The sequence below is a fragment of the Hoplias malabaricus genome, chromosome Y, assembly GCF_029633855.1.
Source record: "Hoplias malabaricus isolate fHopMal1 chromosome Y, fHopMal1.hap1, whole genome shotgun sequence".
In the NCBI taxonomy this organism is placed as follows: domain Eukaryota; kingdom Metazoa; phylum Chordata; class Actinopteri; order Characiformes; family Erythrinidae; genus Hoplias; species Hoplias malabaricus.
In genome coordinates this window covers 20,915,699-20,940,925 of record NC_089820.1, presented here as the reverse complement: position 1 = coordinate 20,940,925, position 25,227 = coordinate 20,915,699, and the positions used below count along the sequence as shown (strand labels likewise).

The window sequence follows — 25,227 nt, the reverse complement described above, 5'->3', positions numbered from 1 at the left end:
TACGCAGGTTTATTACATCAAACTCGTCTGCAAGTCTAAAAATGATTAAGCTATGTTATTTATTTTAACAACTTCTCAAATGCATTTGAAACAATATGATTAATAGGGAGGTTTTGGAATGGACATACTGCATTTTATATGACAACATTTTTCACAAAAATATATCACATCAGCCTCTAGACAGGGAATAATCTTAGATAGTTTTTGTTCTCAATGTCACTTAAATACACCACACACAGGGCATACAAACATTATTATGACAGTATAAAAGCCTCTAACTAATGGAAGACCTATAAGCAAAGTGCTGTAAAGCACGTAGGGATTCACTTCTGGAACAATCCACAAACTCTTGTGCATCCGAAGAATTAAGCCTCTTTTCTGGCCACCGAATTTGCACTGACCCAGAACTGTGGCGTTTAAAACAAAAGAAACATTGAGCTCTTCCAGGAAATACAAGATTCCAAGAAAGGCAGATGATTTAAATGGGAACCTTTTGTGTAACCTCCAAAAATTATGAAAGGAAGATGGACCACAGCCCTAGTAAAAGAGGCTTTGTAAATGTTTTGCATGCTGCTAAAAATAGCCCACACTATTGCCTGTCTGTGCCACTGAAGCAGCTCAGGTTAAGAACACTGACCTCTACTGGTCTGCCTGAAAAGGATAGTCCTACATTGAAATCAGTTGCAAACTACTCCACTGCTGAGACGATAAAACAAATAAGTCCTTTGCAAACCGTAGGCACTTATTTAAATGTAAAAAAGAAAAAAAAATCTAACAAAAAACTTTTAAAAGTAAAAAAATGTCTGAGCTCAAATGTCCACTGTGAAGCAGGGTGAACAGGCATGAGGTCATAGCTTAGTGAGGGGCAGTGGTGGCAGTCCCAGGCCTGTTCCCACACTTCTTTCAATGCAGGCCTTTCTGCTGTCTGTCTGAAACCCAGCTGGACTCTAGCAGGCTTGGCAGTGCCAATGCAGCAGCAGACCCTGAGAAAGTGAGGGCCCCTGGCCCTTCAGGCAAGCACAGAAAAACAAGTGATGGAGTTGGGGGATCTGGAACATTGTTTGAAGATGGAGAGCAAATAAAAGTAGTATGGGAATTTAAGGCTGTCCATAAGAAGTGATTATTTGGTATGGTCTTTAATTTATGTCATAGGCTTTAAAACTAGGCCATGCAGGATGTGAGCTTCTGTCTGTCTGATACTTTAAGACATAGTTCACACTGCAGAAAAAAAAAAAAAAAATCAGACTAATTTTTTAAAATTATGCAGTGTCCACATTAGGGTGGCACGGTGTCACAGCAGGTAGAGTCGCAGTCAGACAGCTCCAAGGTCCTGGAGGTTATGGGTTCAAGTCCCGCTCTTGGTGACTGTCTATGAGGAGTTTGGTGTGTTCTCCCTGTGTCCGGGTGGGTTTCCTCAAACCGGACTCAAAAAGTGTCCATAGGTGTGAGTGTGTGAGTGAAGGTGTGAGTGTGTGTTCGCCATGTGAAGGACTGGCGCCCCCTCCAGGGAATGTTCCCACATAGCACCCAGTGATTCCATGTAGGCTCTGGATCCATTGCAACCCTGAACTGGATAAGCGCTTACAGACAATGAATGAATGTATGAGTGTGTCCACATTGCAAGTTAAAAGTGACCAAGTGACCTGAGGGTTTGAAGGCAAAAAGTGATGCACTTTGAATGGCAAAAATTAAATAAACAAATTAATTAATTAAAAGAAATATCTGACAATCCAATCTGAATCAGATGTGGCTTATATACAACTGAAAACAAATATCAGCTGTTTGCCAATAAATCTCAAATCAGACACACACACAGAGGTGTCTTTTTCAAAAAACACGGACCCACATCTGAAAGCAAAACAAAAACTCTAAAAAAAAAATTCCTTTCAATCTAAACAAACCAACTCTAGAATCCATTACATACAAAAAAAAAAAAACAACCAAATCCTTCTTCCTCAGACACACATCATCATTCAATCCCCCATTCTAGGCTCCCCAGGCTCAAAAGGAGCATGCAGGCCAATGGCAGAGTTGTTGGCCAAATCAGGCCTGACCCCTGCTGGGCCTGATCCACTGACCCTACATCAGCCCTAGACCACAGCAGTCCGAGCAGATTCCTACATCCGTGGTCCTCACAGTCTGGTATTCTCATATTAGGAACACAATTCAAATGAAGAAAAATGACAAATAAACGTACAATTTTGCCCCCTAACAACAACAGAGCCAAGTGGCGGGAACAGTGTTGCAGTAAGTTGTCAAACACTGCTAATTATTTGCAGTGCAACAATTAATTAAATAATAATGTATTTGATTTAATGGAATGTTAATTCTCCATGAAGCATTTTCACCTCTATGTGATGCACAATTGCCATTTCCAAAACTGCCCTATGTGCTATATAGTACACTAATTTGAGGTTTCACCATTTTGTAATAGTGTCTGAAACATAGTGGACAATTTTCAGTGCACTCAAACAATCCCAAAATGCACTGCAAAAAAGTACTGTGCAACCCATGTACACCAGGAGATAGCAGATAACCCATAATCCACTGCACTGTTTGGTAAAACTCCGGTTTCCTCCCACAGTCCAAAAACACACGTTGGTAGGTGGATTGGCGACTCAAAATGTGTGCGTAGGTGTGAGGGTGTGAGTGAATGTGTGTTGCCCTGTGAAGGACTAGCACCCCCTCCAGGGTGTATTCCCGCTTTGCGCCCAATGATTCCAGGTAGGCTCTGGACCCACCATGGCCCTGAACTGGATAAGCGGTTACAGACAATGAATGGATGTTTGGTAAAAGCTGCATGAGGTTGTGTCCAAAACCATTAAGTACCCTCCTGAATTAGTTTCCCTATAATAGTGCACAATATAGTAAATAATGTAGGGAGTAGTGAATAGAGAGGCATTTCGGATAGAGGGAATGTCACAGTTTTTCACTGTAATATTATAATATTGTGATGTGTTATTACACCACTATGGTAAAGTATAGCTAGAGAAGTATGCCAGTATGTACTTGTCCTGCATCGTCCAAGTTCAGTCTCACACAAGTAGGTCAGGCCCTTTACTCGCACGTGAAGAGATAATTCGGTGAGTTCAAATTCAATGAGGTAATTTGAGGCAGGCACGTTGGTTCTGTACCATATCAGTGGGTCAGCAGACATGTGATATGACTGGAATGGGTACATCTGTTATAGTGCTCCACACCACAGTTGAGGTGTTGTTAGTGCTAATTGCTGGTGTCACCACAAGAGGAGAGCAGTTTTAGCCTCATAGCACAGAGATATCAGCACATTTCCCACAGCACACACGAGGCCGTGATACGGGGAAGAGGAAGACGTTTCGTCATATCGCCGGCATGTTGCTGCCCATGTGAGCAACTTGTGAGAGTGTGTGTGTGTACAGAACATCCGAGCAAGATAAGACAAACAAAACAGCCCAGATAAATGAGGGAAAAAACGATCGGAGGATAAACGAGGGGAGAAATATTTTGAGAACTGAAATAGCTGCAGAGAGAAGAAGTGACAGCAGAATGTGAGGAATAGTGAGGGAAGGAGAATCAGAAGGGAGCAGAGTAAGATAGTAAGGAGGTACACACCAGCAATGTGAGGGAGGAACAAAGTAGGTGTAAAGTCAAAGAGGAAAAGGGCAGCTCAGTAGGGGAAAGAGAAAGAAAGAGAGTGGCGTGAGACAAAGAGAACTTGTTTTTTTCCTGGTTTTATCTCTGAATGACTGAAACGGTTTTATCAGTGATCAATTTCAAGCTCTCCAAGTATGTCAGGACTGTATCCTTACTAGATTTCATGCACATTATCTACTCACTGTAACTATTCATGCAGTGTTTCAACCACAGCATGAAACATCATGGAAGAATGTTACGTAATAAATACAGTATATAATGTATGACATTGTTTTTATGCTATTCATGGTACTATAGGGCGGCACGGTGGTGCAGCAGGTAGTGTCGCAGTCACACAGCTCCAGGGGCCTGGAGGTTGTGGGTTTGATTCCCGCTCTGGGTGACTGCCTGTGAGGAGTTTGGTGTGTTCTCCCTGTGTCCGTGTGGGTTTCCTCCCACAGTCCAAAAACACACACGTTGGTAGGTGGATTGGCAACTCAAAAGTGTCCGTAGGTTTGAGTGAATGTGTGAGTGTGTGTTGCCCTGTGAAGGACTGGCGCCCCCTCCAGGGTGTATTCCCGCCTTGCGCCCAATGATTCCAGGTAGGCTCTGGACCCACTGCGACCCTGAACTAGATAATAGATGAATGAATGAATGAATGAATGTTACTGTATTGCAGCTTGGTTATGTTGTCATAAAATATTAATACTACACAAATCATCATCATCTTTTCCTCTTAATCCATTTCAGGGTCACTGTAATATTGCACAAATCCAGGAAATTATTCAACTGTACTAAGCTCATTGGATTTAGAGTGATTTTTTTTTGCAATCCATCATATGCAGTCATAGACAGTGAAAACTATAACCAACGATCCAAGGTCCGTTTGCTCCGTATTCAAATTAGGTTAATGTCCAAGCATTCATTCACTTTCTGTAACTGTTCCAAAAAGTGTGGGTCCAAAGCCCATCAGGAATTATAGGGCGCAAAGCAGGATACACTCAGGTGTCACACAGTCACTCACACACTCAACTGTGAGCAATTTGCTACGGCCAATCCACCTACCCGCTTAAGAAACAAATCCGAGGCACTTGATGATTTAGACGTGAAGTTTTAATAATACTAATTGTTGATACATATTTACCACATAATATTGCTTTAAGCATGTTTTTTTTCCTCTCTCTGAGACTCATTACTGTTATGTCATACAGTCAGTGTAGGAACCTGAGTGTGGTTTGGATCATTATTTTCCCCGGGGCTCTTGTCAGGGCTGGAGAGCCATGTGCTTCTGAAATGGGTGTCAATGCATGCAGCAGAGCAGTGGGGCAGATGTGTTGTGGAAAAGTGCCTTTGGCCTCAGTGATATGATGCAGGTCCCTGAGAGTACTGTCAGCGCAAACACAAACAAAACACACACACACACACACACACACACACACACACACACACACACACACACACACACACAGAGATAACAGTAGCATTCAAAAAATCTTGCTCCCTGTCAAATGCAAAGATTCAGATTAATGGAACCCCTGCCAAAAGACCTTCATCTCCAGACCCCTTTCTCCATTCTTAACAGTCCTCAAGTGCATTCAGACAGATAAGACTTAATTGTTCAGAGCACCACTGTAGAGAATGGTGTTCTGCTGTCGCTCATACAATTCATTGGCCTCCCTGAGCCCCAGTGCTAATAAACCAGCATGGGTGATGGACATAAGGATATGCAAGGCTGGAGGTGCACTCGGGTCAGCGGATGCACTGCATTCTTCAGTGGCATAAAGCTGTTCTGATGGATATGGAGAGAGTTTATTGGAGCTCCATGGATGGCAGGAGATTCAGGCTCATTTGTTCATCAGGGCTTCCTGAATGCCTGAACATTAAAGTTCCACTGCTTTATCAGTACCTGTCAGTTTTCATTCTCAAGGGTTCAAGGGCTGTAGTAGAGCAGGACTTGGACTTGGTTAGCTGACTTAGTATGTAGTCTTCTAGGGACAGACATAACAAGTATGTCTTGGGATAAACAGGAGATATTCTGGGCTCCATGTGGATGGGAATGTAGACTTATTAGGGTGGGAACAAACTGACTGAAATTTCTGATGAAAGTCTGATCAAGGTGGATCCAAAATAAGGGGCAAGATGTCTAACATTGTCTGACAGAAACTATTCTGCTGTTATCTCATAGATGTAGCATAGGTTAGCTACAATATGGTTGGCTAACTAGTCCCCACACTTCTATACAAGCTCCTCAGACGTCTACAGAAGTATATGGCAGGACCCAAGCTACTTAAAATGTCAATTAAAAGTAATAATTAGCTCATACTAACAGTTTTAATCATAATCACTGTTCACTGAATCAGACCTGTATGCTTTTTTATTCAACTGAACAGTTTGCTTTATCAAAATCACTTCTCGTCAACTTATCGGAGGTCAGCTCTCACAGTTACAGTTCAAGTTTACCTGCTGTGAAGGAAATGCCAATGTCTGATCTCAGATCAGATGACACAAGGGCATGTACACATTAGGTAATGTTCTCAGCAGGATATCCCCAGAGGTTGAACATGAGGCTCTTTAAGCACAGCCAGCTAAAGTGAAGAGACTAATCTCATTAAGGCTTGATCCAGCTGCTCCAGCGCCAAGGATTAATCACAGGACTACGCCACAGCTGAGTACCTGAACATCTGATTTACAGGGCAAGTGTCTCTCCAGATAACAGCAGATTAGCTCATGAAGGAGGTGTAAGGTTTTGCAGGTGACAGAGGAGAGTTTTAGAAGGATGGCAATTAAGGGTCCAGAATGTGTTCTTCAATAATCACTATGGCATTACTAGCCTTTGAAGTATGGCAGAAGGCTGAAAAAATGCAAATAAGTCTCTTAACAATCACCGCATTTTTGTTATGTGCTGTACGCATCATTAACCAAACATCAGCAGATCCAGATTCAGATCCTTTTACATGATAAACCACATTAAAATGAGTTGGTCAAAAAAATAGCGTGGGCCATTAATCCAACATGCCAAGGAAATCAGATATCTCACAGCCCGGCAAAATATATATAACGTCTCTAAAATAGGCACAAAACATGTTGTTTGATGTGATTGTGTACTATTTTAAATGCCATGTGATGGACAGCATTGCACTGGACCGTTTCAGGATTCACTAAAGTCATGAGGCATTTAGAAAAACTATAGTTCATGCAACTGATCACGATTCAGCCGGACAAGGCACCTGTTATTTAATGTACTCATTAATCTGTCTCAATGAACAGTCTGGGCTCCTTCAGCAGGCCATTACCAGGCATTCACACCCATGTGTTAGTTGTAGGAATGTTGGAATCTCCTTAAGCTGTCAGAGGTTTGGATATATCTTCACTTGTCCTCACAATGTGATGTGTAAACACTTCAGACTAGAATAGCAACAGAAAAGCTCCATGAAACAGAAGAAAAGAAGTTTATACTGTACTTGAAGTCAGATATGGGCTGATAACATTATGAAAGTGAAATATAATGCTACAGATCTAAATAGAGTATTGAAATCACTGTGGTATTTAAGGTATTGCTAAATTCAGAGACAGGCCCATTCTAAATAGCAAAGTAGTAAAGCAATATTCAATAATACATTAGTTTCCATGTTTGGTGTCCAATTTCAAACGGACCTGTTTAAGCGGTTTGTGTCAGCAGCCAACTTTTACTTTTTGCATTTTTTAATCAAAATGGCATGTAAGCACAAGTTGTCTACCTGTCAGACATAAATTATGACCATTGGGTGGTTTCCCAGACAGGGTTATAGCCTAGTCCTGGACTACACAACAGACTGAATGGTCATTTTTCATTGAAAGGAAGATATAATCCAGGACTAGGCTTAATCCCTGTCTGGGAAACTAACCCAATATGTTCAAATGTCTGTAGAATTTGTGAATTCATCTTCTTTTGTCAGCCATTGCAGACAAATATGTTTAGTTGTTTTACAAACTGCTGGTAGAAACTAAACATTAGTTTCTGACCTCATTAATGTTTATGAGGCTAAATCTTTATATCGTTTAACATGTAGCGATTTGCCTTCTCAGGGAATGAGAAGACGCTACTGCAGCAAAGGTGGACCAGCAATTTATTCATACCTTCAATGGGAAAGAGAGAACTGTTGGCCATAAATTATATAACATACCACTAGTGTTTGGTCATGTGACCTACAATTGCTTATTATTTACAGATGCGGTATATCATTAAAGCATTATTCTTGTGTTTAGTTTGAACACAGCCTCTCGACGTGGATGAGGCCTCATAACATCACACTGCTAGCACAAAGCATCCTGTATACTTGTATTATGTAAAGAAAAAAGGTTCTGGAGACAAGAAGGGTGGGTGCGGAGAGGGTGAGGAGGCTGGATTGGTCAAACAGGCTGATCAAATACAAGGCCCTGCCAAGCCAAACAGCTTTGGAGCTCAGGCTGTGGGCACAGCAGGCAGAGCCCGGATCAGACCGTCCACCTCGGGGCAGCAGGGAGAGCAACAGGGTTACAGACACAGCCCTGCTTTTTTTTTTTTTTTTTTGGCTTCTACAGCGCTTAGAGCCAGAGCGATACCTTGTTTCCCATTGCCTTCTTTGGCACTGCTTTTCCCTCTATTCCAAGTTGATCATAACTTTCAGAACAGCACAGAAAACCTAGCTCAGGTTATTTTCCTCCAAACAAGCTTAGCATAAATATGTCACTAAATACAACACTAATACTAAACAGAAGTGTACCACTCATTAATTTATTGTTAACTGTGAACTGTTTTCCTGAAACCTAAAACTCATGTGGAGTTGACTAAATGCAGCGCATTTCAGCACTTTCTAAAGGTGCAACATGAATACAGATTTTTTTTGGCAACAAGGCAAGCTTCAATTTAAATATTGTAAACTCCTCAAATAATTAGCTTGTTCAAATAACATCAGAATAACAATCAAATTAAGCATTACAAAATGCCCAACGGGTCTTTTATTTTTTATGTAAATATATTAGAAGTATTAATAACAGCACCCTAGTGCACTAACAAGACATTTCTTAAATTAACTGATACTGCAGCTGTGTTTGAGTCCAATATCAGCTGATTCTGGACTTGCATCATTACTTAATATCATATGAAAATATCTTCACATACTGAGATTTTAAATTTTTGCCAAATCATCCTCCCTTTCAAACATACACTTTGTACAAGGAGCTGCCTATATATGGTATCTCTCGGATTCTGTCTGTTGTCGTAGGCTGGGGAGAGATAGCAGAGATTTCTGGACCCTGGAGGGAAGAGAAGGAGGCCACTGTTTGACTGGGGTCTTGCGTTTTCAGTCACATTCTTGTGTGTGTTGATCCCTTTCTCTCTCTTGTTCAGTCTGTCTCTCTTGCTCTCTGTCTCTGAGCGTGTCTGACTCCATTTCTCTTGGGACATGGGCTTTCAGAGCAAACAGGAAGGGGCTTTGTTGGGACGACTGTGGAGTGTTGACTGGGTGATGCTGTAACTGCTTTGGTATGCATCTCCATACACTGTTTAAAAATGTGGAGGAGAAACACGCGAGATAGAAATAGACTCAAACATGTGGACAAACAAGCATATATGCATGTTTTTACAGTCACTTCGAATGCTCTATTTTTCATTTCCCTTTGTTTCTTTAGACCTTTTAAAAAGGGAGGTTTATCTTTAAAGTAAATGTTTAAATGATTCAGTTTATTTGGAATAAAATCTTTTAAGCTAATTTTACATTTACATTTAAGTAACAGGACACCAGAGGGGGGCGTTACCTGGCACAACACTTCTGCAAACTAAACCTACAATTTATATCTTGTTACATCTTGCCTAAAGACTCTTATTGGTATAATGTGGTGTTTCTCCACAAACTGGAAAAAGAACTCTAGTCTGGCAATTTGCGGCCAGTGTTGCTGTCCACTGCAGTACACAAGCTGCTGCTAGTCATCCCAGAAGATTGGATCTAATGTGCTTTACCACAAGTGATTCCTATATAATGTAATCATATGAATGTAATAGCCTTTACATTCTGGAACATCAACAACTGTTCAGCATTGGCCATACAATCACATGGCCATCTGCACTAGATATGGTATGAAAAAGCTAATAATCATTTTCTGCTATAAAAGTAACAATTTGGAATTTACGAGGCTTTGCTACAACAGAAACAATAAACAAAATGCACAACAAGAAAATGGAGAACTGTCCGTCTCTTGCCCTGTAAACAGTTTCCAGGGGCCACAACCAAAAAGCAATGGAAAAACCTATAGTGGTGTTAGCTCTGCGCATGTGCTGCCTTGAGCCAACTCACACTGGCTATCACAGTGATAATGGTTTATCAGTGATGGAACAACATGAATACTGAGGTGTTCTTTGAAGAACAAGCCATTTGCAAAAAGAGAATATGCTGTAACTGTACAACTACATGATATCCTTGCTTTTGTGAGAGTGTTTTGTGTAGGTTTTAATGGTACTTTTGGAACCGACGTGTTTTTATGCCACAGTCAGCTGATCCCTCGCTACAGTTAATGTGAGTCAATAAAAACAATGTTCTATTTAAAGCACCAGGCAAAGTGCAATTTAATCATTAATTTAAAGCCCCATTGTGACAATGTGTACCACCTAATGCCACATCACACTGGCCAACACTACAACCTGCATGAAAAAGTACATAATTCCATTGTATCCCTGGGACATTCATGGGACAGAAATGCAAAGCAGTTAAGGAGTGACCCACCGGTTTCAGTGAGGGAGTGTTACAGACATGCCACAATACCAACACCCAACTTGAAGCAGCAGGCCAGGCAACGTTTGAGGCAGCACGTAGATGCTGTGGTTCAGGGATATCCCAGTGACTCATGGGGTGTCAGCATGGTTGCATCAGTGCTTTATATTTTCAGTCTGGTGAGGTCTGTAATTTCTATTTCCAAACACGAAGCCCCACTCTAATTTTATTACGGTGAAATTTACACTCTGGCATTGGATCAGTGGTGACTACAAGTGGTCTCCATTGCAAAGACCACACTTAGAGTCTATGCAAGAAAGATGCATGACTTTTGGCCATATACAGGGTGTAAACAAGCCAGATTTAATGGCTGAGCAAGATGCCAATATAACTACTGCCTCTAATTAAGTCAGCTAATTTAAGTCAGCAGCAGTAGTTAAAACTGGTTCTTTTAGACTGTCATGCAGGGTGATGAATTCCTTTCATAAAATCAGGAGGGGTGACTAGTCTTGTATTTTAAATATAGAAAAAAGTGTACGTGAGTCATTCTTCTTTTTTTTTGTCCTACTTCATTCCGGTTCCACCCTTTTTGTCTCTCATGCTCAAGCACAGGCAAACCATTAATGTGGCTTCTTAATTCTGATTTAATGAGTCCCACACTTTCCCGAAAAAGCCTCATGAAAAAAAACACAGAAAAATTTCAGACTGAAATTTCCGCACCCTCTTAATTCTTGGCCTTTGTAAGGAGCCCATACCAAACACTTCCATCAAACATTTTGCTTGAGCAAATCTATCAGTCAAACAAAGCTGGTGTCTATTTTACCCCCTCCTTTTGACTAAAACTTATACAGCCCTAAAACACCTTGGTCTGACAGCAATTCTGTGGTGTTTCAATGAAGATGTTGTTTTCAGTTCTGTGTTGATTTTGGATCTGGTTCCTCTCTCTCCCACTGACCTTAAGTGAGCACTGTAAGTCCAAAACTGGATACTTGATCTCAGGCTCCGTCTATTCCCTGGAAGTGTCATGCAAGCTGCTCTAACATGCTGTGTTTCTGGGTCAGTATCAACTGTCGGTGCCCCGTCAGGAGGAGTGGAGAATGAATTCCTCCAAATACTTAACTACAGAGAAAGAAGAGGGCCATAACACAAACCCAGAAGGTGACGCCAAACTTCAGATTCATTCAGATACCAAAGACGCTTGACCTCTTGGGCATGGACGTATCAAAAAGAAGCAGAATATAACACACAACCTAAATTTTCAGACAAGATGCAGTCCACAGCTCCAAGGATCCAGATCCACAGTAAAGATGCTGGGCAGTCCCTACTGCTGCACAACTCATTCATGGGTTTTGAAAGGATGTAGAACTGTCGAGCATGATCAAAAATGAATAATGGACTGGCCATTCAATGTCACTGAATGTACAGAATTTCAAGAGAAGCAGAAAGCAAATTTCTTCACAGTAGTTCCTTTTCATAAGAACTTGATAAATTTCTGCCTTTACTTTCTAAGAAATGCTTATGTTAATAGAAAACTGCATATTGTGGCAAAGCCTTGTGAGACCACCACAGACATTTTCATGAAACTGCTCTAACCTTGATCCCAAAGCACAGCAAAATAGCACACTCTTCACATTCTTAACGAAAGTTTAGGTTTCAGATTACAAGTTTGAAGCTCTGATGTCATTCATATTACAGTACATTAAGCCAAATTTTAGCTTTCAGTCACAGCTAATAATTCCTCCTGAATGAGAACATTCCCTGTCTAACATAGATATTTTCTCTCAAGACTCATGCCATGATGTGTAACAGCAGTGCAGATCTTGTTGGATGTTAAAAAAAATCCAGAGTAGCCAGCACATTAGAAACCTTTGGTCCACAAAGCTTGAGGTCATTACCCCTAAAAGTGAATCAACAGTTGTGCAATAGACTATCCCTATCTGCACTGTCACCATGGGCTTCAGAAAGGCATTTCAGACATGCACGCATGCACACACACACAATCACTGACTGGCTAGAGGAGACAGCTGAGGGAATACAGGTGCAGACAGCAAGAGGACCCATTATTGTGTAGCATAGCTTATCACTTCTTCTCCATCCCTACATCACACCTTCATATCCTCATATTTTTCAACACTTGACACAAGCTTCTTGCCTCACAATATCAATCTCTCTCTCTCTGTTTTAAAAGTGAGACTGGAAATGTGTGTGTAAAGTTTTTTCTTTTATGGTGTAAATTACATATCTCATCTGTTTCTAAATTTGGGGTTCATTTAGATCTCAATCGCAAAAATGAACATTCAAATATTAAAGCTTTGTATATGGTAATGTTATAAATATGGGCAAATGACTCCAACCTGATCTTAATTAAAAGTGGCTTAACTGGGCAAAATTGTTATTAATTCATCTCTATCTTCAAGAGAATTTTATGTTCAATCTCCAGTGATCCCTGGCCTAATGCTACCCAGTTCTACAAGCTCTTTGGAAGAGCCTCAATATTATATTACTCTGTAGGTTTAGTGCTGGCACTGTCTTTATTGACAGAGATGAAAACTCAAAGCAGGGCTGGGTCATAGCATCAACAGACAGAAAATTACAGGTATGTCTACAGAGTCTTTTGTCAACTTTTATAAAGGGCTTAAGGTTGTTCTATTTATAAAGGAGATCCAACAGCGTAAATCATGTGGACAAAAACCACCAAACCATGGGTCTACCACAGTGTTTAAAATTCTTCAGAAACACCTTAAATGCACTCACTTAAGTTTTAGATTGGAACATCCCAGTCTGTGACTTGAATAGGAAAAGTCTTCATTAGTCAGATCTGGCAAATTACTGAACCAAAAACTTTTTAAAGGCTAAGCACCACTTAATGGACCTCCATGAATATTTCACATTATTTTAGTTACTGACATATATAAGTATGAATTAAAATGAAAATAGCAGCTTAATTTGCTTTAAAACTGACAATTTTATTAAATTGACGGAAAAACCCGAGCTCGCTACGGAAATTCTTGAACGCGACCGTGACGTCACTGGTGGACAACAGCTGAACAACGCCGCGGTAAAACACCGTTATGACAGACTGTTATGACAGTATCTAGCTAGCTAAATAACCAACATTATTCATGACAATAGCCTAGCAATAAGCTAAACTCAAATTTAGAGGTACCGTTATTCTTGTAAATGTGATCGAAGTCGAACTCGAATTCATCCGACACTATAAACCTCCGCAATGCAGCTACGTAGCCGAGTATAATCTGAGCCACCGAGTTTAGCAAGTCAAGCTAACGTTAACTAACACCAACTAAAACAGGCGAAGTGAGTGTCCTTACCCTGTTTACCTCCATTGTCCACCATCTACGTCACAGGCAAGACGCCTATTAGAGTTTCCGAACACCGTTGGAGGGGAGGGGGGACCAACGGTCTTTTAAACCTTATTCCTTGAATTAGTAAGAAATAACATGTTTTCTGACTATCAATAAACACAAGTTAGGAACTCAAATTCCACTGTATTTATTTGTTTGACACTTTCATATCGCTGGTGCCTAGCCTTTAAGGTAATTTAATTTTCTGACTGCTATGGGCAGAACTTAACAATGAGTACATCCATCTGACTGGTTTTATACATAACATTGCATCTCCTTGCCAAATCCCATTCTTTATTAAAAGGAGTAATATATAATTTATTTATTGTACTAAATTATAAAACGATCAGGGTGTGTCATTGGAGATTACGAAATATGAAGCGCTGGCATTTCTGACAGAAGTGCCATACCCAGTACTTTCTTCTTTGAGAAGTGCCTGTTCCAGAGCAAAACTTCGACCCACTGGCCAATCCCCAGTACCTTTTCCACAAGCCAGGTATGATACACAATATCAGACAAACAACATGCTACAGTCATAGAAGCAAGCAAGCAAGCAGACATACTGTTAAACTCTCCTGGACCTAAAAAGCCTCTGCATCCTTCAAAAAAGCTCCATGACCAGTATGTTAGCTAAAGTTAAAAGTTTAGAAGTGCATGTATGGATTAAAGGAGAACAACTCCAGGGTTTCTGTGCACTAAATGAAGAAAGTGTGGAATAAGGGATGTGTTTCAAAAGTTATCTTCAGCCTCACAGATTAAAAATCAGTAAGAAAGATAACATCAGCCTCATCTAGTGAAAGGATGAAACTATGGAGAGCCAAATATGAAGCTGGTAAATACAGGAAAAAGGACAGAGTGGTGCAACAGGTAATGTCATTCATGCTCCTTTAAGGTGTAACCTGGAGAAACTAGGTGGATCAACCCCCATTCTTAATTGGGTTATGACATGTAACACACATGCTTCTAAAGTTCAGAATCTACTTACAAACATGATTAACAAGATCAACTGCGGTGATCAATGTTGAACGCTGCAAGACACACCTCTAAAAGCAGGCCATGCAGGAAATGTCATTAATAAATGAAATGAAATCTATTGATAGTTCCTCATGCAAAGCCTTTGTTCCCTGAGTCACTGTTTGAATGACATGTATATTAATATTGGATGGTGTAGGAATACAGGCATTTTCTCACAGCTTTATGCACTGTAACACAATAGTTTGTGTTGCATTACAGTATTTTGTGATGATCTTCATATTTCCGCACACTCCACCAAATGTATATACACTTTCTCAACCTTGTAGCATTTTGAAAATATATTCATGTAGCACTTGTATAATTTGGTACTTGTTATAGTCAATTTAGTATAAAAGCACCTGAAAAATAAATAAACGAAAAGACTACGCATAAACACAGATGCAGGTTGCATTAAAGACCAAGTTTGTATTATTATTCATATTATTGTGAATGAGGCGGCACACTGGCGCAGCAGGTAGTGTCGCAGTCACACAGCTCCATGGACCTGGAGGTTGTGGGTTCGATTCCCGCTCCGGGTGACTGTCTGTGAGGAGTTGGTGTGTTCTCCCCGTGTCCGCGCGGGTTTCCTCCGGGTGCTCCGGTTTCCTCCCACAGTCCAAAAACACACGTTAGTAGGTGGATTGACGACTCCAAAAGTGTCCGTGTGTGTGAGTGAATGTGTGTGTGTGTGTGTTGCCCTGTGAAGGACTGGCGCCCTCTCCAGGGTGTATTCCTGCCTTGTGCCCAATGATTCCAGGTAGGCTCTGGACCCACCGTGACCCTGAATTGGATAAGCGCTTACAGATAATGAATGAATGAATGAATGAATTATTGTGAATGGGCTATTACACCAATTAGAAACAACCAAAGATTGATGTGCTGCATATCATCACTGTCCAAAGAAACGCATTTTTAGTTTACCATATTATTTGGACACAGCAGCTGTCCTTCACATTGTGTGAATATTTCATGATGAATGGAACAATTTAAATGTTCCAAATGGAACTGGAATAAAACCTTTTTTACATTTACTTCAATGGTAAGTTATGAAGGTTTGTAATTTTCCTATAAAATTACTATTTTGGAGATACATAATTTTAAACATTTGGAACTTAATTTCTCAAAAATAAACTGCAATCACAAAATTGCTCAAAATTTTTCAATTAGATATTTTATAAAATTTATTCAGTCCTGTCAACATTAGCCTTCATTTCATTTCTCAGATCTTTGCATTTCTCTCTGGTCTTCCTTTGGTGTCTTCTTTTTCTTCTTGCATTCTCTTGAAATTCTCATTAATAATTATCCCCTAGTTTTCCTGTAACCATCTCTCTCTCTCTCTCATTATTTTGCATGCAGCTGGGACTTGATTTGGCCAAAGCACCCCCACCCTGCCCCCTTTTGCACCTTCTCTTCAGGATTTGCACTCCTCTCCCCGTGTTCTTTATTTCTTTCCTTCTTTCTTTCTTTTTCTACATCCCTCTTTTCCCACTATATCACCCAATGCTGGACTGGCCTTGATTTCCCTTTGTACACAGGCTCTCCCTTTACAAAAACAACTCCAGGAGCCGCCAAGAAAGAAGGGAAAAGATAGAACACCCCACAATGGCTGTCCCTCTGAACTGCCATTGCTCTGGTGCAGATAAACATCATGTGGTTTGGGAAGGAACGACACATGTTTGTTTTCCCCTGAGTGTGGGCGCGTGAGTGTGTGAGTATGTGTGTTTGTGTCTGCATGCATGCGGGTGAGTTTGCAGGACTGTTTCTGGGACAGCAGGGCGGCATCTGTTTGTATTTCTAGTGTGTGTGTGTGTATACAGTATGCATGCTTACCCATCTATTTGTGTAAGAGGGTATTAGGGTGCATTACATGTGTTGGAACATGTGTGTGTGCGATGTTTGTGTATATGCAGAGGTCAGTCACCCCTCCTGCACACACATATGCACTTTTCCGAGGGCATCACAGTATACAGTTTGAGGGTAGAGTGATATTGCTCAATGTTCAGAGCCCCAGAGTCTTATAAGGTTCCCAGCTGCGCTGAGCTGGCTGGCTCCACTGTACTCAAGAAGCCTGGAATGTTTGGAGTGCAAGCTCTCTGGAAAGCTCAAGTCACCAATAACAAATCTCTCCAAGAAAAAGAGACACACAGGGTCAGTGGGACATGCAGTGAAGCCCATCAGGAGAGAGCTGCCCCACCCAAGTGAAAAAAAAAGCTATCATTCCCATGGAGAAAAAAATCAAAGCCTTACAAAGTCCTTTGAAAGACTGCACAGATCACTGACCAGCCAGTGATTTACATTGAAGATCATTGTATTGGTATAGCCACAGAGTTCAGCTGCAGACAATTTTCCCCATCAACAAAATAACACTCTTACACTGCAGCTGACATTCCATGGTTCAATTAATAACAGAGGAAGTTGTGAGTGATATAAACTGTAAAAGGCTGCATATTTTAAAAGTGGAGTGGACTCGGGCCAGACAACACTGTTTATACAGCTGTGTCAAGTCACCACCCCCAAAAAAGAGTATACCATAACCTAGGGGTGTGTAATTGGAGAGATATATTATGATAAAATAAGGACAGATTAAATAAAAAAATATGGGCGACACAGTGGTGCAGCAGGTAGTGTCACAGTCACACAGCTCCAGGGACTTGGAGGTTGTGGGTTCAAGTCCCACTCCGGGTGACTGTGAGGAGTTTGGTGTGTTCTCCCTGTGTCTGCGTGGGTTTCCTCCGGGTGACACAGTCCTCCCACAGTCCAAACACACACATTGGTAGGTGGATTGACGATTCAAAGAGTGTCAAAAACATGCATTACTGTGCTTTTTGTGGATACTGTTCTGACAGGAAAAGCTGCCTATTTCAATAAAAAGAGAGCATAATCATCCTGTATAATGGGATTTTGTAGAGTAGGTATGTATTATTGCATTCGAATTACATTCTAACACATCAGACATTACTGTTCACTTATTTTGTAAATTTAATCTGAAGTATTATTTAATGCTGTGATAATATAATTTAGCAACTTTGCCCAGTATAACTATGGAAAGCCTATCATTAATTAATTGTCTTATGATACTAAAAGGGACAAACAGAACTCACTCTGCTTGTTTTCAACACATCGAACAAGAAAATTAGCTTCAAAAATGTGTCTATGCTAAACCTATCTGGCTAAAACAACTGAATTTGGGGAATGTCACCCTGCTGAAAGCCCAAAAACTATAGGAACTGAAAATGCAACAAGTATCTTGAATATTTAGAAGCTGTTTGGCTTGAGGTCAAACCCACAGCTGCTGGAGTTGAACCAGATTTAGAGTATGAGATTCTTCTTTTTTTAATGGTACATAACTGTTGAACAAAATTTTGCATACATATCTAAGAAGGGTTACTCCAACAAGTGATAGTTATCATCAGAGCTGTTTAGTCAATCTCACCCTGTGTTTACAACTGACATTCTTTGGAGTGAGCCTTATGAGAGGCTAGAGATTTATGTCAGCTGTCTTGTAAAGCTTATGCAGGTGTCATGCAAGGTCCTATAACCTTATGAACGACAAGTAGTATTACAAAACTACTTAATTAAGGATTGCTACGCTTTAATCTGGGGGTTGTGGCTCGTGATGATTCCCGGGAGAGAAGCGCGAAACAGCAACAAAGACAGTGCGTCTTTTTTCATGTTAAAGGCATAAAACGAGTAAGAAAAAAATAACTCTAAACTAGTGCGAGCGTGTTTAAAATGCGGTGTATTCTACTTAAGCGTTAGGCAGTGCCAGCACGCGCACATGTGTGTGGACTCGAGGACACAACACACAGAGCTTTAAAAGTTACTAGGAAACTTACCTTTAGTGTCTCTCTCTCTCGTAGTTCTGCTTCTTGTCGACACGCTTCTTCTAATTCTCGCTCTTTCACTCACTCACTCTTCCCGGGGAACAGCTAAAGAGTTTCTGTCGTCCATGAAGATGAAGGCGGTCGGAGATAACTTTCCCTCCCTCGGAGATCTGAGTCGGAGTTGAAGCAGCTAATTTCACCAGCTGAAGATCCAGAATAAAAGACGCTCCTTAAGACTGCGACTGAGGTTGGGAGGCTGTGGCCAACACGGTAACGTCTCTCCAGAAAGAAAGAGAAGCCTGGAGGAATGCAGTAACTAAGGGGAGGAAGAACACAACACAAAGAGGTGTTGGTCTGTAGTGCCTTTGTGTCCTCTCTGGTCCTGATGCGAGCTGCTTCGTCTCCTTTTGTTGTTGCTTGTTGTGTTCTTGAAAGGGAGAGAGCGAGAGAGAGAAAGAAAAAAAGAAAGTGTTTTTAGCAGTTAGCACGCAAGCATTTGAACTTCGTACAGCGCCAGTAAGAGCAACTGTGTAGCGTAAATACGTCTGGTAATAAAGCGTACTTAAAGAAACACAGCTAGCATCGTGTATTGTTTATTAATTTGCTCCTGTTAGTGGTACTAAGCTACCAACGTCTGCTTATAACTGTCTATAATTCTCTCGACCAACCCCTGACTCGTCCCTGTTTTCTGACAAAACTCGAGCGCTGCCTGTTATCCCTTTGTTATCTCCCTCCCTCTCTCTAAAAAAAAAAAAAAAAAAAAAAAATCCACCGCCCCCTTTTTCTCCACACCGTCTTTCTGGTGCTATGTGCTTCAGCGTTGTTGGTCTAATGTGCAACCTGGTGGTCGTTGGCACTCAGAATCAAGAAGCATGAAACTGAATGAATAAAAAATAATGTTTAAAAGATAGAAAAATCTGCCCGCATTGTGAAGCTGAAGCCACCGGCCGCTCGCTCTCGCCACACCCATCCATTCATAAAGTAGAGAGCGCGGGAACAGAGAGTGGCACGCGCGCCACAGATTGTGCCCGCGCTCCATGCTAACCGCTAACCTGAGGTAAACCTGAAGGGAAAATATTTTTGAGTGACTAGAGCTTACGAAAAGCCCAATCTAACCTGCTTTGGAGATGAGTAGTTAGAATAAAAATTTTACATGTGTCATCAGTTATCATAAATGGCAGAATATAACCCATTCAGCTTTGAAATTGTGTATACACTCATATACATATGGCACAATCTTATAAAGGATCAACAGCTAATTGTACCATGTACGGAAGAGCACTAGAACATTATGACCTTTCTCAGTTTCAAGAGGCGTAAGATATAATGTCACTGAACAGTCATTAATTCTAACTTTGATTTATGTATTTGATACTTCTTACTTTATACAGAAGCAGACATTTATTATGTGACAGTTAAACAGCTAAACTGTCTCACACAAATCAAATATGATTCACAATCAAAGAAAGAATGAATACATTTTTTGTTTTAAAATATTAAACATTTATTTAACATTTTATTTCAACATCTTTAAAACAATTAGACAGACCCATTAAATAGTTCAAATAAAAACGTTATCACCATTGTTTTATTTCTTTATCATTTAAAAAAATATGTACATTCCAGGTTACAGATAATCCTTTTTTTTAAGTCCAGAAATGATAATGACTTTGTTGATATGTTTCATAGTTGCGGATGTTTATGTATTTAATATATTTGATCAAAACAGGATTTAAGAGCAATGAGGTTATACGGAAGTGTTCTAAAATGTTTTTCAGTTCAACACAGTCTTATATTTAACGTCAGTTTCTTTTGTTATGGTATTGTGTAAAATTTAAAATAAAATAATATTGTTTTTCTGAAAGCAATGTCATAGTCATGCCTCGAGAAATCACACACAGTAGGCTATGCGGGATTTTGATTTCACTGAAAACAGTGACAGTGTAAACAAAGCAAGGTGAGCATCAAAACATGCTTCTTTAGCTTACTGACTACTGAGTACTAAAATAGTGTCTTTAAATGAGACACACAAGTTTCTCTTTACATTTACATAGATATACAATAAATGGCACTTTTACAGAAATCACAGATTGCACTGTCAGTATGTCTAAACATAGGACGCATTATTGAAATAGACCATATCATATTTTCTTGATGTTTCCACCTGCTGAGCAAAACAATTGAACTTACATTTTTGACATCTATATCCTACACCCACATGTACCTCATGACTCAAGCAGTGTAGCTGCATTCCATAAGAGCAGTGGTGAAATAGGTGTGTTTCTCCATAGTTACCCTTCAAAAGAGGTCCATTAGACAGTATGATTTAATTTCTGTGGCCTCACAAATATGATCCCTCTGAAAAAACCAAGAGATATGGACCATTTAAAAGGGTTCCCTGTTCCCTGTATATGTTCTCTGAATGTGCTGTCTGTTCAGGCCTGGCATCAGAGAATTATTTAGTGGATCAATGCCCCACCATGTCCCACTAAAATATTCCCCTATAGATTATATGGGGGAAAACTTGTCCAAGTGCAACTAAACCGTGTGCCTACTTCTGCACTGCACAACCAAGCCCAACCAGTAAAATATCTTGTGTACTCTCAATTAAATGCAATTCATTTTTATTTAATGGCATATTTGTTGAGCGATAAACAACAAAACCACATATAGCCCCAACCTACCCTCCAGCCTCTCTGTGGTTTTCGAATGCCCAGCTCATGATTTATTTCCAGGGCTGTTTTATCTGTATCCATACTTGAATAAAGCCATTCTCCACATGATAATCTCTTGTGACCCAAGACAATCGTTCTCATTGTTCTCTTCTGACATCCTTTTGTGTTACTCAGAATGATGTAATTCCACTAATACCAGCACTAACTAAAACATACAGTTGCCAGTCATCCCTATGTCCATGGTAAGGGAACTTTCACACAATGTACAAACATCATGGGTCTTATCTCCATATTCAGTATGTGTGTTGCACATTATCATAAAATCTATATTTATGAACACTATGATATGTTCTGATTATGAGTAGCAGAAACAATTTCCAATTGGAAATGAGCTCAGTTTGGCCTGGTAGCTTACATGATTTCACTTAAATTAGACAACAAAACCTTTTTAACCAAGTAGCTGACTTGCTCAACCAGTTATTCAGTGTTAAATGACATGGTGGATTATATGGAATTGCTACAATGTTTATTTTAGGTGTTCTTTAGGTGCCTTGATGTCTACCCACATTTACTTCTCTTTTTCATGAAGTGGAAGTGTTTGCAGTTGGCAAGTGAGATGTGTCCAGACTTGCCCTTCACAAGCATATAATAAAGTTTTACTAAAACACTTGCAACATCTGCTTTCTCTGGTCATCAAACCAGACACTACTTAAGTCTGGCTATTTTTGTTTTTACACACAACAGGCCAACAACTCTAGTTTTAAATTGATTAATTAAAACACAAACCCCCAGACATTTCTGTTATTGTACAATTGTATGTGATGAAATGCTTCAGTTTTGCAGGCATCAGCTCCCACCAAGGTGTCTGTCAGGTATGTGACTTCACATAGTAATGCCCGCTTGATGCATGGACGGGCTGCAGCCTCTTTTGTTTCTGGTTCCCCCTGGTACCATGCACCCATGACAACTCTCTTTATCCTAAAGTGTCTTGCCTAGCACTTTTTTTTTTGCCCTGGCTTCTACCCTGCGCTATTGATGTGCCTGGGGCACAATAGAGAATAACGACAATTTCAATGCAGTTGACTGCCTCTCTCTCCTCACAGGGGGGTAAAGTGCTGATCAGTGGGATGGAAAGGCCTTGCGTAGGCTGATTCAAACAAAAAAAAATAGGCAGGCCTATGGCACAGACACATGAAAGGCTTGGGGGTGAAGCCCAGCCAGATCAATTTCACTCAGCAACTCTTTATGTCCCAAGCTCTGGCCTGACCAAACCCACAATGCCTGGCTTTTGGTGGCACAGAGCCACTCCATTCTTTGAACTGATCCATCTTACAAAGGTCTGATACAGAAGTGCCAATTGAGCTTGAACATTCGCTCACAAAAGCACCACTGGCCCTGACCCCGCCCTGGCAAAGCTCCACCTCTCACCCAAAAAACATGGGCACAGCTCGTCGATCTGACTGCAGCTATTTTAGCCAAACTATTATTTGAAATCACATGATGTGATATAATTGATTCTGCCTTAATAGTGCACCACCAAATGGCTAACACTGTAGTGCCTGAATGAGTCATTTTCAAATTTTCAACCCGTAAACGATGGTGATGAGTTTCTGGTCGAAAAATTTAGCAAATGTTAGAGGTATTTTAGTGGAAAAACTCATTTGATTGGATTATATAACATTTTTTTGTGTTTTGTGATCATTTATTAAGAGTGTTCTCCCCGTGTCCGCGTGGGTTTCCTCCGGGTGCTCCGGTTTCCTCCGGGTGCTCCGGTTTCCTCCCACAGTCCAAAAACACACGTTGGTAGGTGGATTGGCGACTCAAAAGTGTCTGTAGGTGTGAGTGTGTGAGTGAATGTGTGTGTGCGTGAGTGTGTGTTGCCCTGTGAAGGACAGGCGCCCCCTCCAGGGTGTTTTCCCGCCTTGAGCCCAATGAATCCAGGTAGGCTCTGGACCCACTGCGACCCTGAACTGGATAAGGGTTACAGATAATGAATTAATGAATTATTAAGAGTGTTGTAATATTGAATGTACATTTTAGATGTTATTGTGTAAGCCAGTTACAATATTCAGCGGGCCTATGCTTGCTGGGTTCAGTCAGACTGCTAAGAGCCAAGAAAACCCTCGCATGTAAGTTGCTAGTTTAATTCTTTAGTAGTGACTCTGTGATGGAGCATTTGCTTTAATTTAGTAGTCAGTTATTAAAAGGTTTTTGTGAAAATCGAACATAATATCTGAACGATTATGCGGAATCAGTGAGATAAATCAGCAGAGAGAAAGAGTGTTCAAGAAGAGAATGGCAACAGATTCTCTAATCATTTCCTTCAATGTCCAGCTGTTTGTTTCACTGATGATTGTAGTTTACAACGAGTTATTGTTGATTAATTTTCCTTTATAATGTTTATCTGCAAAATGCATAAATCTATAAAACAGTATTGAGGTTTTGTTGTTTATTTTATATGTGATGTACTTGAAACACAGATGTGTTTGGTTTGTGCAGTAAACACAGTAGCAGGGCAAGGGGAAAAAAACAGTAAAAATCAATAGTCACTGAGATGATGTAAAAGTCTGCATAATGTATTGACTACCCCATGGGACAGTGACACACAGACTGTTCATGATGTTGCTGTACTATGATGCCTGCAAGCGAGCGTGAAACAACAATGAATTACCTAAGAGAACAAAAGCTCTCCCAGCGAAACAAATATGAAAAGATAGTTTGAGTCTAGGGAATTGTATTCAATGCAGCCTAATTCAGAAAAGAATATCTTTGTAACACATGGCTCTCTCTGGGAAAATCTGTGGCATGGCACTTGACCCCTTGGCTTTGGGGTGGATGGGCATCAGGTGTGATTTAGACTAAAACAGGACCACAGAGAGCGCAGATGTCATGCTCAGAACAGATGCACACCTGCCCTCGGCCAGAACGCTCATTCTCAGCCTCACGTGCCTATCCCTGGTCAGGGAGGAAGGGTCGAACAGGGCAGCAAGGAGCATCCCATGCTTAGTCTACCACAGAGAGCTATGAATAGCAGCTCAGCAAGAATGAGAGTGCCTAAAAGGACAGATAGAACCAGAGGGAAGGGAGAAAGTGAATGCAGATAGAACAAGATTGAGAGCCAGAGAGAGAGAGAGGGAGGGAGATGGAGAAGGAGAGGGAAACGAGGGCTTGAATGAGAAAAATAAAAATGGAGAGAAAGGCAGAAAAGAAGACACAGAGAGGGAGGGAGAATGAGAGACACAAGAAAAAGATGGTGAAAAGGGGAGAGGAGTACGGAAGAAAGAGAGAGAGAAACAGACAACAGGCTTTGACATGTGCTGCACTCCTAGCAGCGTCACTTATCCCAGCAGCACTTTGGGGTCGCCATGGAAACAGGGATGAGTACAGCTACTACGGCCCCTGGCATCCTCGTATTGCACCAACTCAAGATTATTCATATCATACACACACCCCTTCTTTAACCCACACTTCAGAGAGGACACCTTGGTATAGAGAGCAGCCCATGTCTGATGTCACTTATTGGTGTAGTAGACCTACACAGTTCTTACAACTTCTTTAATCTGTACACCTCAAAAAGTCACATGAAAGCCACAAACAAAGGTGCAACTTTCGAGCAAAACCTCTGGGATCTGGGACAATAGTTCCTGCCACAGCCTCAGATCAGACAGGATGTGTGAGTATACAAGAGCATACAGTTAGTTCTGATTTGTCTCAGGGTGAGTGGAATGAAATACTATCAGAATGCAAACAGTACATTCTGCTATAACTCTCTATAAATCTCAAGTTCACTGAAATTATCTATGTTCCTGAACCTCTAGATCTGCCTATAGACCCTTTATCTAATGGGAAAGCAAATCACCAATGTCTTCCCTAATAAACTGCGTCACTCAGCTCTTAAACAATTCTTATTTAAAAGTCAAAATACATCCAGTTAGAAATAAAAGAGTAGCTGGGTCAGAATAATAAAAAAAATAAAACGAGCACACTTTTCATCCACAAAACCCTGCCTTTGTAA

General features: G+C 40.6%; 1 protein-coding gene across 1 annotated transcript in view; it reads right to left on the bottom strand.

The window, feature by feature from the left end:
* Window positions 1–19,078, bottom strand: part of LOC136678268 (rho-related BTB domain-containing protein 2-like) — a 71,300-nt gene extending 52,222 nt beyond the window's left edge. The window contains exon 1 of the mRNA XM_066656255.1: window positions 18,550–19,078. The gene's annotated coding sequence lies outside the window, so the exon portion shown is untranslated. The remainder of the gene's footprint in view (window positions 1–18,549) is intronic.
* Between the last annotated feature and the right edge of the window lie 6,149 nt (window positions 19,079–25,227).